We start from the raw sequence: 12,259 nt of genomic DNA, 5'->3' as shown, positions 1-12,259 counted from the left end.
TCGTAAGACAGGGAGAGTGTCTCGCCAACCTGAGAGGTATTATGGCCTTGTCATTGAGAATGACAATGAGTTGTCAATCATTGATGATGACGACCCTGTGACCTATAATGAGCCTATGAGTAGTGTTGACTCAGAGAAATGGCATAGTGCCAAGAAATCCGAAATGGAATCTATGTATGTCAACCAAGTATGGACTCTGGTTGAGGCGCCTGAAGGTGTTAAGCCTATTGGGTGCAAGTGGGTATACAAAAGAAAGATTGGAGTAGATGGCCAGGTGGAGACCTATAAGGCCAGGCTCGTGGCAAAAGGATTCAAACAAAGGCAAGTGATTGACTTTGATGAAACTTTTTTCGCCTATAGCCCTGTTAAAATCAATTCGAATTTTGCTTGCGATTGTTGCTTACTACGACTATGAGATCTGGCAAATGGACGTGAAAATGGCCTTTCTCAATGGGGAACTTGAGGAGAAAATGTATATGACACAGCCAGAGGGTTTTCTTTCCAAGGGAAATGAACACCTAGTGTGTAAGCTGCTGCGAACCATATATGGTTTAAGACAAGCTTCTCGTAGATGGAACATCCGTTTTGATGAGACAATCAAAGAGTTTGGTTTTATCAAAAACATAGATGAACCATGTGTCTACAATAAGGTTAGTGGGAGCGCGGTAACATTTCTTGTATTGTGTGTGCATTATATACTTCTTATCAGAAATGATATACCGATGCTACAATCAGTCAAAGTATGGCTATCAAAGAACTTCACCATGAAGGACTTGGGAGAAGCATCCTACATTCTTGGTATGAAGATCTATAGAGATAGATCTAGAAGAATGATAGGTCTTACCCAGGGTACATACATCCAGAAAATGCTTAAAAGGTTTAGCATGGAAAACTCCAAAAGAGGTCTCATACCGATGAGCCATGAAGTGTCCCTTTCCGAAAAAATGTCTCTTAAGACACCTAAGGAAAGAGAGCGTATTAGTAAGATTCCTTATGCTTCGGCAATAGGATCTATCATGTACGCGATGTTGTGTACAAGGCCTGATGTTGCTTATTCAATTAGTGTGATGAGCAGATATCAGTCCAATCCAGGTGAAGACCACTGGAAAGCAGTGAAAAATATCCTTAAGTACTTGCGAAGGACTCAGGACATTTTTTCTTGTTTTTGGTGGTGAATCTGAGTTGAAAATAGAGGGTTATACTGACTCTAGTTTTCAATCAGAAAGTGATAGCAAATCCATGTCAGGGTACGTGTTTACTCTGAATGGTGGTGCGATTAGTTGGAAGAGTTTCAAACAGTCTACAATGGCTGACTCCACAGCGGAAGCAGAATATATAGCTGCAAGTGAGGCTGCAAAAGAAGCCATTTGGATGAGGAAATTTTTTTCTGAGTTGGGAGTTGTTCCTAGCGTTGAAGAGCCTATTGTGTTTTATTATGATAACAACGCAGCAATAGAACAAGCCAAGGAACCTAGGTCTCATAGAAATTCCAAACATGTCCTGCGGCGCTTTCATCTGATTAGGGAGATTGTTGAAAGAGGAGATGTTAACGTCGAGAGAGTTGACACACATAACAACGTAGCAGACTCACTCACAAAGCCACTTTCTCAGAGTCACTTTGATCGTCATAAAGACAAGATGGGTATTAGATACTAAAGTGATTGGCTTTAGTACAAGTGGGAGATTGAAAGAGATATGTCCTAAGTCCAATCATGTATGAGGATTTAGGAATAACTTTTATGTAATCTGTTTTGATTTCATTGATATTAATAAAAGACTTGTTTTTTTTATTGCGGCTCTATCTATTTAAATGTTTAAATAAGATATACCACAGTTTAGAGTAAAGCTTTTTATGGATTGTGATGAGATTATAATAATGAGACCTAAAAGATTGTAACTCTAAACTTAAATAGTTCCTAGTCGTAGGATTACTAACTAGTAATTAATAATCCGCAAAGATCGGTACATACTATGTTTGCTTCATTATGAAGGATGTTTGTTCTCATAGATATTTGTGTGGTAACACTATAGCTAGTATGTAGGTGCTTATTATATAATAAATTCACTGAACATGACTCACACAGCTGAACAACTGATGAAGTTCACTCACGTGTCAGCAGTTGTTCACATAGTGATAGTTGTACAAGTATCCTTAGACTTGAGGTCATCATAGTCATCTTGTGTACACTGAACTATGCTTTGGTTTAGTTCTTAGTCTCAAGGGACAATTATAAGGGCTCTACTGGGTATAGGAATTTGTACACGAAGATAGTGTATGATCAATAAAGGATCTACCCCTTCCAGTGTAGGAAGAGAATGTTCAATGCTGATCCACTTATGTTAGTTCAGGAATCTCTGGCCAGAGTGAATGAAATTAGAAAGGAGTTTCTAATTTACATTAAATAGAACTAAGCATAGTGAATGGGAAAGCAAGTGATTAAATAAGATAGGCTTGACACAAGTTCCATGCCTTGTATTTAATCGTGACATTGCAGGGTAGAAGGAATTAATTGTACGGTAACTACTCACTGAATAGGTTCCTGGTATTCTAAGCAGTGAATTCGTATTATCCGGATAGTCGCGATATGCTGAGAAGTATCCCTCACGATGTAGAATAAATATGATTAATTAATTAATCATATTTAATGAATTGGAGAATTTATATAAATAATGATAAAATAGTTTTGTTATTATTTATTTCTACTACCGGCTTAATATTGAACCTACAGGGTCACACCATAAAAGAGAATGATTTAATGGTGGAGGAATTAATTAATAATGGCTGATAATTATTTATTTATGAAATAAATAATTAATTGGTAAATTTAATAATTAATTAAATGAGATTTAATTGATTATAAATTAATTAAGAAAAGGTTCTTAATATTATTAATTAAGAATTTAATTTTTGGAAATTAAATCAAGTGAGAGAATTATTTCTAAAGAGTTTAGAAAAAGGATTAATAATTAAAAGGTGTTTTAATTATTAGTGAGAATAATAAAGGGTTAATAATAATAATATTTTATGGGAAAATTTTCAGCTGAAAATTTTGCCTATAAATATACTATTATAAACCCTATTTTTGCGTCAACCAAAAAGATTTACAAAACCCTAATTCTCTCCATCTCCTCCTCCTTCATTACATCATTTTCTTGGTGGATATCGGTGGAGTGTTTCACACTTGAGGAGCAGCTACTAAGGATCCCCGTTCATCATTCTTGGATCGCTATTAAAGACCTCCATCTTTCCATTAACGTAAAACTTCTTAAGGTAAACATACTGAACTACGAATTAAATATTATTTTTTGCATGGATCCTGCGGAGGGTTTCGGTTTTTTTTTTAAGATTAAATTTACGTTTTCGCTGCATTTATGTGCTAAAAACCCTTCACGGAAGACATGTCGGGGATTGATGAATCCGTGGCCATGCACAGCCTGGACGTAGATCCAAAGCAACAAACAACCAGGCTGAATATGAAGCTCTCCTTTCGGACTCAGGTTAGCCAAATCCCTTGGAGTAAGGAGTTTAACCATTTATAGTGATTCTCAGATTGTGGTAAGGAAAACCAATGGTGAATATATCACAAAAGATCCCAAATTGGCCCGGTATCAGGAGATGGTTAGGGCAATCCTGGAAACCATCCCGGACTCAACCATCTTGCAGATAAACAGAGAGGAAAATGCGAAGGCAGACGTACTGTCCAAACTCGTCCAGAATACTTCAGATTTAAGCAGCTCGGTTTACTTCGAGGAGCTCGGAGCCCCCAGCACCGATCGGCCCGAGGTATTATGTATTAGTAGCCCAGATAACTGGATGACTCCTTACATAGCCTATCTTAAGGACGGAACCCTTCCGGAAGACCAGAACAAAGCACGGTAGCTCAAGTATAAGGTTGCCCGCTTCTTTTTGGAAGATAATCAGCTATATCGGTGAACTTTCTCTGCCCCGACTTTAAAGTGCGTTGATCCGGATGAGGCAGATTATTGTCTCCGGGAGGTGCACGAGGGAATCTGTGGGGATCATTTAGCCGCTAAAGCTCTAGCCTACAAGGTCATCATACAAGGCTACTATTGGCCCACAATCCACGCTGATTCAGTTGCCTATGTGAAGAAATGCAGCAAGTGCCAAAAGTTCATCAACGTGTCGAAGCAAGGTTCAAGCCTTCCCGGGTCTGTTCTCTCCCCGATCTCATTCGTTGTCTGGGGAATTGACATCATGGGCCCTTTCCCTCGAGCAAAAGGGGGTCTTCGTTATGTGCTGGTAGCAATAGATTATATGACTAAGTGGGCAGAAGCCAAGGCTATGAGAACCATCAATCAGCAAGACTGCATCAAATTTGTGGATGCGATTGTGATGAGGTTCGGGATCCCAATGGTTTTAATCTCGGACAATGGATCGCAGTTCGTGGGTTCGGATTTTGAAGCCTATCTCAAAGAGCTCGGGATAAGGCACAAAAAAGCATATGTGGCCCATCCACAAGGAAATGGACAGGTCGAGGTCACAAACAGAACCATACTCCGAGGTCTGGAAAAGAGACTGGAAGACTCTAAAAAGAACTGGCCGGATGAACTCCCGAAGGTTTTATGGTCATACAGAACTACCTCCCGGACGGGAACCGGTGAGACTCCATTCAAGCTTGCCTATGGTACCGAGGCCCGGTTACTGGTGGAAACCGGATCCCCCTCTCATAGAGTGGTCAACTTTGACGAGGTCTCCAACATAGAAGGCCTCAGAACCAACCTCGAACTCTTGAATGAAGTAAGAGACCGGGCCGTAGAAAAAATGGAAAGCTACAAGGAAAAAACAAAGCTTTACTTCACGAAGAAGGCCAAGATAAGAGAATATGTGGTGGGAGATCTAGTGCTCCGGGATACCGAAGCCTCGGACCCAACTAACCAAGGGAAGCTGCAGCCGAACTGGGAAGGCCCCTACATAGTCAAGGAAGTGCTCCGTCCGGGAACTTACAAGCTGAACTACCTCAGCGGGGCCGAGGTCCCCAACACCTGGCACGGAACCCGGCTAAGGAAATTCTACCAGTTAGAGAAAGGTGCACATTCTGGGAATACCTCTACATTTATACTATGATACTTTGATGTAAACACTATTCCGATTCACCCCAGAATGTAATTTTTGTTTTCGATATGAATGAAAAACTCTACCTTAAGCGTTCCATAATTTGAATCAATTTCATTATGTTGCTTATTTATCTACCATCAGATTTAAAAGCACACCCCATGTGAATTTTGAAAATTTCTATCAAATGGAAATTTACCCCTGCCCGGGGTCCTATAAAAACTCAACCCATGAGTACTTATAAAGTTTCTACAAGTTAAATATTTTTACCCCACCCCGGGGTCTGCAAAAATACACCCCATGTGTATTTTGAAAATTTCTATCAAATGGAAATTTACCCCTGTCCGGGGTCCTATAAAAACTCAACCCATGAGTACTTATAAAGTTTCTACAAGTTAAATATTTTTACCCCACCTCGGGGTCTGCAAAAACACACCCCATGTGTACTTTGAAAATTTCTATCAAATGGAAATTTACCCCTGCCCGGGGTCCTATAAAAACTCAACACATGAGTACTTATAAAGTTTCTACAAGTTAAATATTTTTACCCCACCCCGGGGTCTCCAAAAACACATCCCATATGTACTTTGAAAATTTCCTAACATACACAAGTCAATAACAGAGGAAAGAAAGAAAAGCACAATCATATTAAACGACCCCGGGGAAACACACCCCGAGGGGGCAAATAAAAATCAACAAGATAAATTAGCCAAAAGGCTGAGTTCAGACAATACTAAAAACAAAGAAATGGAAATTACATGCCAACGAATGGCAAAGTAGTCAAGCTTCTGCTGCAGGCTCGGCGGGAGGAGAAGGAGGTTGCTCCGGGTCACCCTCTGGAATGGCAGCCTGCTCAGCAAGTGGCGATCCGGGAGAAGGAGGGACATTGCTAGAGGTTCCGGCACCAGACTCCCTGCCTGGATGGCTTCTTTCTCCTGCTCTAGCTGCGTCTCCTCCTCAATGTACTTCTCCAGGAAGACATCGATTGTACCCTGAGGCTCTTTGACGAGATACCTGGAAGCGACATTCCAGCATATCTGGATCTTCTCCAGCGTCTTGTCATTCAGCTCTTCGAAGTACGCGGGAGTGCCCAGGAACCCAGCCAGAACCTCTTCGGGAGTAGGCCGGGCGGCGAGATCATCCTTCAGCTTCTTGTTTTCAGCCCTCATCTCCTGGACAGAAGTCTCGGCTCGGTCCTGCCTCTCCCGGATCTCGTCGAGAAGCTTCTTATGAGCAGCGGCCTCATATGCACTTGCCTCCTTCAACTCCTGTATCTCCCGGGACAGCCTCTCGGATTCAGTCTTGTAGACCTCGGCAGCATCAGCCTTCGCCTGTAGGCTCCGGGTTATGCAAACCAGTCCAGCAACCCGGGAGTTAGCCTGAAATCATTATACACCACATATTTAGATGATACGAATACAAGAAGACAAAACGAGGCAAGTACAAAATCGAATATCAAAATGGTACAAGGAAAAGGCTTACAGCAGTAATGTCCTCCTGAAGCCCGACCAGGAAGTCGTCAAGAGGCTCCTTCCTCTATTTCTTCCTCTCCGTCGTACTAGCGTAGTTCTCAAAGAGCTCCCTCCGGCGAGTCTCCGGGGTGAAGCTAGACAGCAGGGCCTTCAAAGTTTCCGGGGTATCTGGGGCCAGTTCAACAGCAGCCTTCTTGGCAACGTGACCCTCGGATCTCTCTCCTCCCTTCTCCCCGGAACCTGCAGGAGCACTCTTCCTCTTTCGGGGCGCCGGAACCCTCGTCGCGTCCCCTTGCTGCACATCTTCGGCCCGGGGCTCTTTGATCACGATCGTTGTCCTCCCCGGACGAGACGGCGCCGCCTTCCGGGCTGCATCTTTACCTTCGCCAACCTTCTTCTTTCCAGAATCTAAGCTTGTCATCCCTCCAATCCTTCGCAGCTTGGCCGACAAATTCTTAAGCTGAGCAGACATGTTTGGGGGATAGGGAATTAACTTCGGAATACCTGAAGAGGAGACAATAAAATATCAGTCCTGGATACAAACAATCAATAAAAGTTAGAGCAACAAAATAAAGCTAAGACAAAAGACTTACATCCGGCAGCATGTATATTTTCATTGCTAGTAAAATAGTCCCGGGTCCATTGCGTCCCAAGTGCCCCACAGAAGGCATAAACCATCGCGAGAGCTGCTTGCCCGAGCCGCTGGACCGGAAACCTATCTGTTTTAATTTCAAGTTTATGGAGTGGCATGAACTCCAAATCCCCACCCCGGACAAAAATAAACTCCCGGTGTCATCCCTTAAGCGACGTCAACATGCTGACCGGGAGAACCATCTTATCGGAAGGATATCCACAGTCCTCGATCCTAAACATGAACTCATGAATTGGCCGAGCGGTGGATCTCTTAATTTTAAAAATGTGATGGAAAAGTTTGAAGGTGGGGAGGTAATTTTTGGCATGGCAGCAAGCTAGAAACCAACTTATCCATTTTACTGAATTCGGGGCCAGTTGGGTGAAAGGAATCCCATACATGTCCCGACAGAGAGATTTGATGAATTGATGTAATCCGAGGCGCATGCCCCGGAGGTGCTCCAAGGGAATCCCAACCCAACCCCCATCCGGTCTGTGATACACCCTCTCATGCTCCTCGGGCCATCTCCATTGGAAGGTATCATCAAGGTTAAAGGTGAGTCTAAGGGCACCATCTACCTCGGCGTTCGTATGTTTCTCCTGAACCTCTTTATGAACCGCCCCACACTCATACCTGGTCCTCGGGGCGGTAAAAAACTTCCTATTCATATCGTCCTCGTCATAAGGCTCCCTACCACCTAACCCATCCGGGCCCCCATATGCCTCGGACAAATCTCGGTAATAAAAACCTAAGGGCTTAGGGTTCACTCGGCACTGGACGAAATATTCATCTACGTCTTCCCAAGATCCATCCGGGTTCGATAAGGTACCCCCGGGGCCTAAAACTAAGGTCTGGGCTAAAACTTGTTGAGGTTGGTCAACCCGGGGAGGCATCTCTACGGAGCTACTACTGGAAGAAGAAGATGAATGGTAGAATGCGTTTAGTTCGCCTAAACCTCTAGGCCGCTCGGGATACCGACTCTTAAGGGTAGCAGTACGTTTAAAATGAGTACGTGGCATAAACTATGTGTATCTATATACACACACCCCGGAGTCAATGCCAAACCCGAACCCAACAACAACAAAAACAAAACAAAAAATAGAAGAGTTTAGAAACAAATCGTGTATGTATCTTAGCCCAGAAACAAGATCTACAGCATATACATATACATACAACCAAAAACATATATCAAGAACACACCCCGGGCCCTTCAACTTTTTACACTACTAAAAAACCCACTTTTTCGCATACAAAACTACCAAAATTCGTGATATTTACACAAATCAAACACAAAACCATTGAAAAAGCTATGCAAAATCTACACAACTACACAAATTCAAGGTCAAAGCAACAACACAGTGGTGAAAATCGAACAAGGAATATGAAGGGGCGAAGCAAAACTCGCATAAAATGGCTACATGCATTGCGAGAACGAAAGAAAAACAAATGAAACAAGAAAGTGAAAGATCAAGATACTTACAAAGTAGCAGGAGAAAGAAATGCGGCTTCAAAAAATCTCTGCAAGATTTCTCAGGTCTCTCTCTCTCTCTATGGAAGTTTCTGCGTAAAAGAAAAAAGAAGGGGAGAAGGCGGTATTTATAAAGAAAAGAAAGACAGCTGAAAGGTTTTTTGAAGTAAAATTAACCACACCCATGTGGCAGCCTGCGATTGGTCCCAAAAAATAACTGTATAGAAGTTATTACATGACTTGTCACGTAATCATTACGTGAGCGCGTCTTTTTAGGAGAAAAAAGGGGGGAAGTTAAAGAATATCACACTCAAAAGATACGCATAAACGTATATATTTTTGACCCCGGCTGGAATCCTAACAGTCGTCTGACACCCCGGATTTGCAGCATCAGCTTTTCAGAGTCCGGTCAAATCAAATGTCAGGAGTGTACTTATCCACCAAACTGTGACCAATATTCAAAATCAAAATCGACTAACCAAGTCAACCCCGGAGTCTCATTCCCATTTGACCCCGGGGTTAGGGGGCAACAAATCAAACAAACCCCTGAAAATTTTCGAAGTACTTAAAGGAATCCCACCTTGAACTACAATCAAAGGACTAGCCAAGTCAACCCCGGAGTCTCATTCCCATTTGACCCCGGGGTTAGGGGGCAGCAAGTAAAAAAACCCCCAAAATTTTTCTAAGTACTTCAAGGAATCCCACCTTGAACTAAAATCAAAGGACTACACGAGTCAACCCCGGCGTCCCATTCCCATTTGACCCCGGGGTTAGGGGCAGTAAATCAAACAAACCCCTGAAAACTTTTCCTAAGGCGTCGCGTCATAATGATAATTACTCTACTCCCCCATCCGGGTAAACCCGCATAAGGGAGTGGGGGGCAAATGATAGCCTATAATAATATAGGCCTAATAACAAAGGCCCAGGACCCAATTACAAGAGCCCAGGGAGTATTCAGCTTTAACCTTGAGGGGCCCAGGACACGTGGCAACATCACCACCGTCCAGGTGCCCGGGATCCAGAACGTTCCTACGGTCCGGATCCGGTAGTACTCTGACGCATCCCAGGCGTCCAGATGCCCTACAGTCCAAAAGGCACACCTACGGTCCATATTAAAAGGGGCAAACCCCTAAACCCTAGTAGGAGGCCTATAAAAGGTAGGACAGAAGGAAGGTTACAGGTTAAAATCTCACATACTCTCTCTCCCACATACACTTACATATAAACACATATACACAGGTACACACCATAATAATATTTGCGTAATTCCGTATTGCCCCTCTTCTTTTTAAAACCCTTTCTCATTCTCGCACCGGAGGTGCCGCGGGAACGCCACCCCCCTCCGGCTCTGTTTTGTAGGTTCCCACCCTACAGCTACACCGCACGCCGCCATCATTTCCGTCCAAAAGGAGCTTGAATCCGGGCCCCGCAAGAAGAAGGCCCCGGGGTGATTTGAGATTATCAGTATCCAATTCAATATATTGAGACATAATGCTCTGGAGCATAAGGTGCACGACCCAGCAGAGACTGCCCATTAGGACAAATTAGGTGATTGGGGTTGAGTCCATCCCGTGCGAATTAGCTATAATGTTGGGATTATAACTTTGATTTATGTGGTGCACATTTGACTCACATCGGTCCTACACTACTTGAAATGCATGACAAGTGCAATTTGACAAATAATGCTTATAATGATGTGTTAATAGATATATGTATTTAGGGAACCCTAGTGACAACTTGTGCGTGGTTGGTGCCCAACATGCCTACCTAAGGCTTGACAACGGTTGATCGCAACAGCTCATTTTGTTTGAAATTGGATTTCTAGTCCTCATATTTTGTCTTAAACAGTTGAGCAACTTCTGTTTTGTCACTATACAATTGATATCTTGATCTTAATTGGCGGTCCATATCGATGTAGATTTCTGGTGTATGGTCATTATCATATTTAGCGTTTGATCTGTACTTGATAATTATGTTTAATCTTTCAATATATTGATCTACCTTTGGGGTGTCAAGTCCAGATTGATTATGCGTGCACGAGTGCAAGACTAGTTACTGAAATCGTAGGGATTGAACAATTTGGTCAGATATCAAGTCTGAAAGGAAATGAATAGTCGAGCAGCCAAGTCTTCTAAATGGTCTTATTTACAGGGCTCCTACATAAACAATGATGATTAAAGATGGTATCTATCTATGCAGTTATACTCGTTTTAGAGTGTTTTCCAGATTATGAATCTGTGACCTAATTAGCTGAGTCTCTGTTCTATCTATAACTATTACTGCTCGCGAAGCCTTGGTCTAGATTGTTGTTAGTCACGTCTATTCGACTAGCTAGATACCGTGCACAGGGGTTAATCACGCATGATAATTAAGGAATTGAAATATAAACAACCTCTTTGGCCGTGAACATTTGTTCTTTTTTGCTAATTGGCTGCGAACAATTGTTAAGGACATTATTCATGATTCTTAATTCGATTATCGTTTAGATATTTGATCATATGATAACTCTTTGTTCTGAGTTCAATTGAACGTTCCCTTGACCACTATGAGTGATGATGTTCGAATGAAAAAAAATAAACAGGATTCTTATATATTAATTTTCAAGTAACCACTTTGTCTAAGAAGCTTTAGAAAAAGGTCCAACATAATCTTATACTAACTCGAACCGGAGAACTCTCCATAAACCTCTGATATTATGTTAAGTAAACGGTCCATATAAAGCCTTAAGGTGTTAGAGGATGGCTACAACAACACTACACTATAGTTGTATGATATGTTAGGGAATACACATCAAGAGGAGCTGCCTACGTAGCAGAGGTACGTGAGTCTGATTGTTTAAGTTAGGTTTGCCAGAAAGAGAAGAGTTATCACCTCCAGGCTACATGCTATCTGTGTTATGTATTTGCAGCCATTAATCTCAGAGTTTTGATAATTGCGGTAGAGTTCCCCACTTCACCAACCGAACAGATCGATATTGCACAATGTATAATGCAATACGAAAATCAGGATAATGTTTTATATTGCTTCAAATAATGGCCTAAGTATCCAGAACCAGACATCGAGATTTTGTCCCTCGTGGGAGCCAGAAATTTAAGTTTGCACGCTTTGATTCGACTCTATGGTGTTTGTGTGTACATATTCTAGTCCCAACTCGGAAGGTGATATGAATAATATGAATGCACCAATTATTCTTAAAATCTAGCTAGTTGTCTGTCCTTGACAAGTGAAAAAATTCATCAAAATACTACATGTTCAACAATTTCTTCTTCAGTGAAAAGGGCAGTTTTTACCATGTCATACCAAATTTTGTATGCGCATCCATGGTGCGTAGTATTGGTAAGTATGACTTGAAAAATGAAGTTGAAGAGAATATTAATATGATAATTTTAATAAAATCTTTAGGGAAAAGAATAAGATACTAATTTGAGTTGAGACGATTACAGAGGGCCGTGCCGTATCTCACCAGGCACCTCTCGTGTTATCCGTTGTATAATTATATTGATATTTGATGATTTGTTATGCCTTGAACTAGCTAGAAAGGATCCCAAATGAGTCAGAGAGGAAACAAAAATTTCAAATAAGAAAAAGAAAAGTAAAAGAAAATGGTAATCAAC

The sequence above is a fragment of the Apium graveolens genome, chromosome 9 (assembly GCF_009905375.1).
Source record: "Apium graveolens cultivar Ventura chromosome 9, ASM990537v1, whole genome shotgun sequence".
In the NCBI taxonomy this organism is placed as follows: domain Eukaryota; kingdom Viridiplantae; phylum Streptophyta; class Magnoliopsida; order Apiales; family Apiaceae; genus Apium; species Apium graveolens.
Note: the sequence above shows the minus strand (reverse complement) of the source record.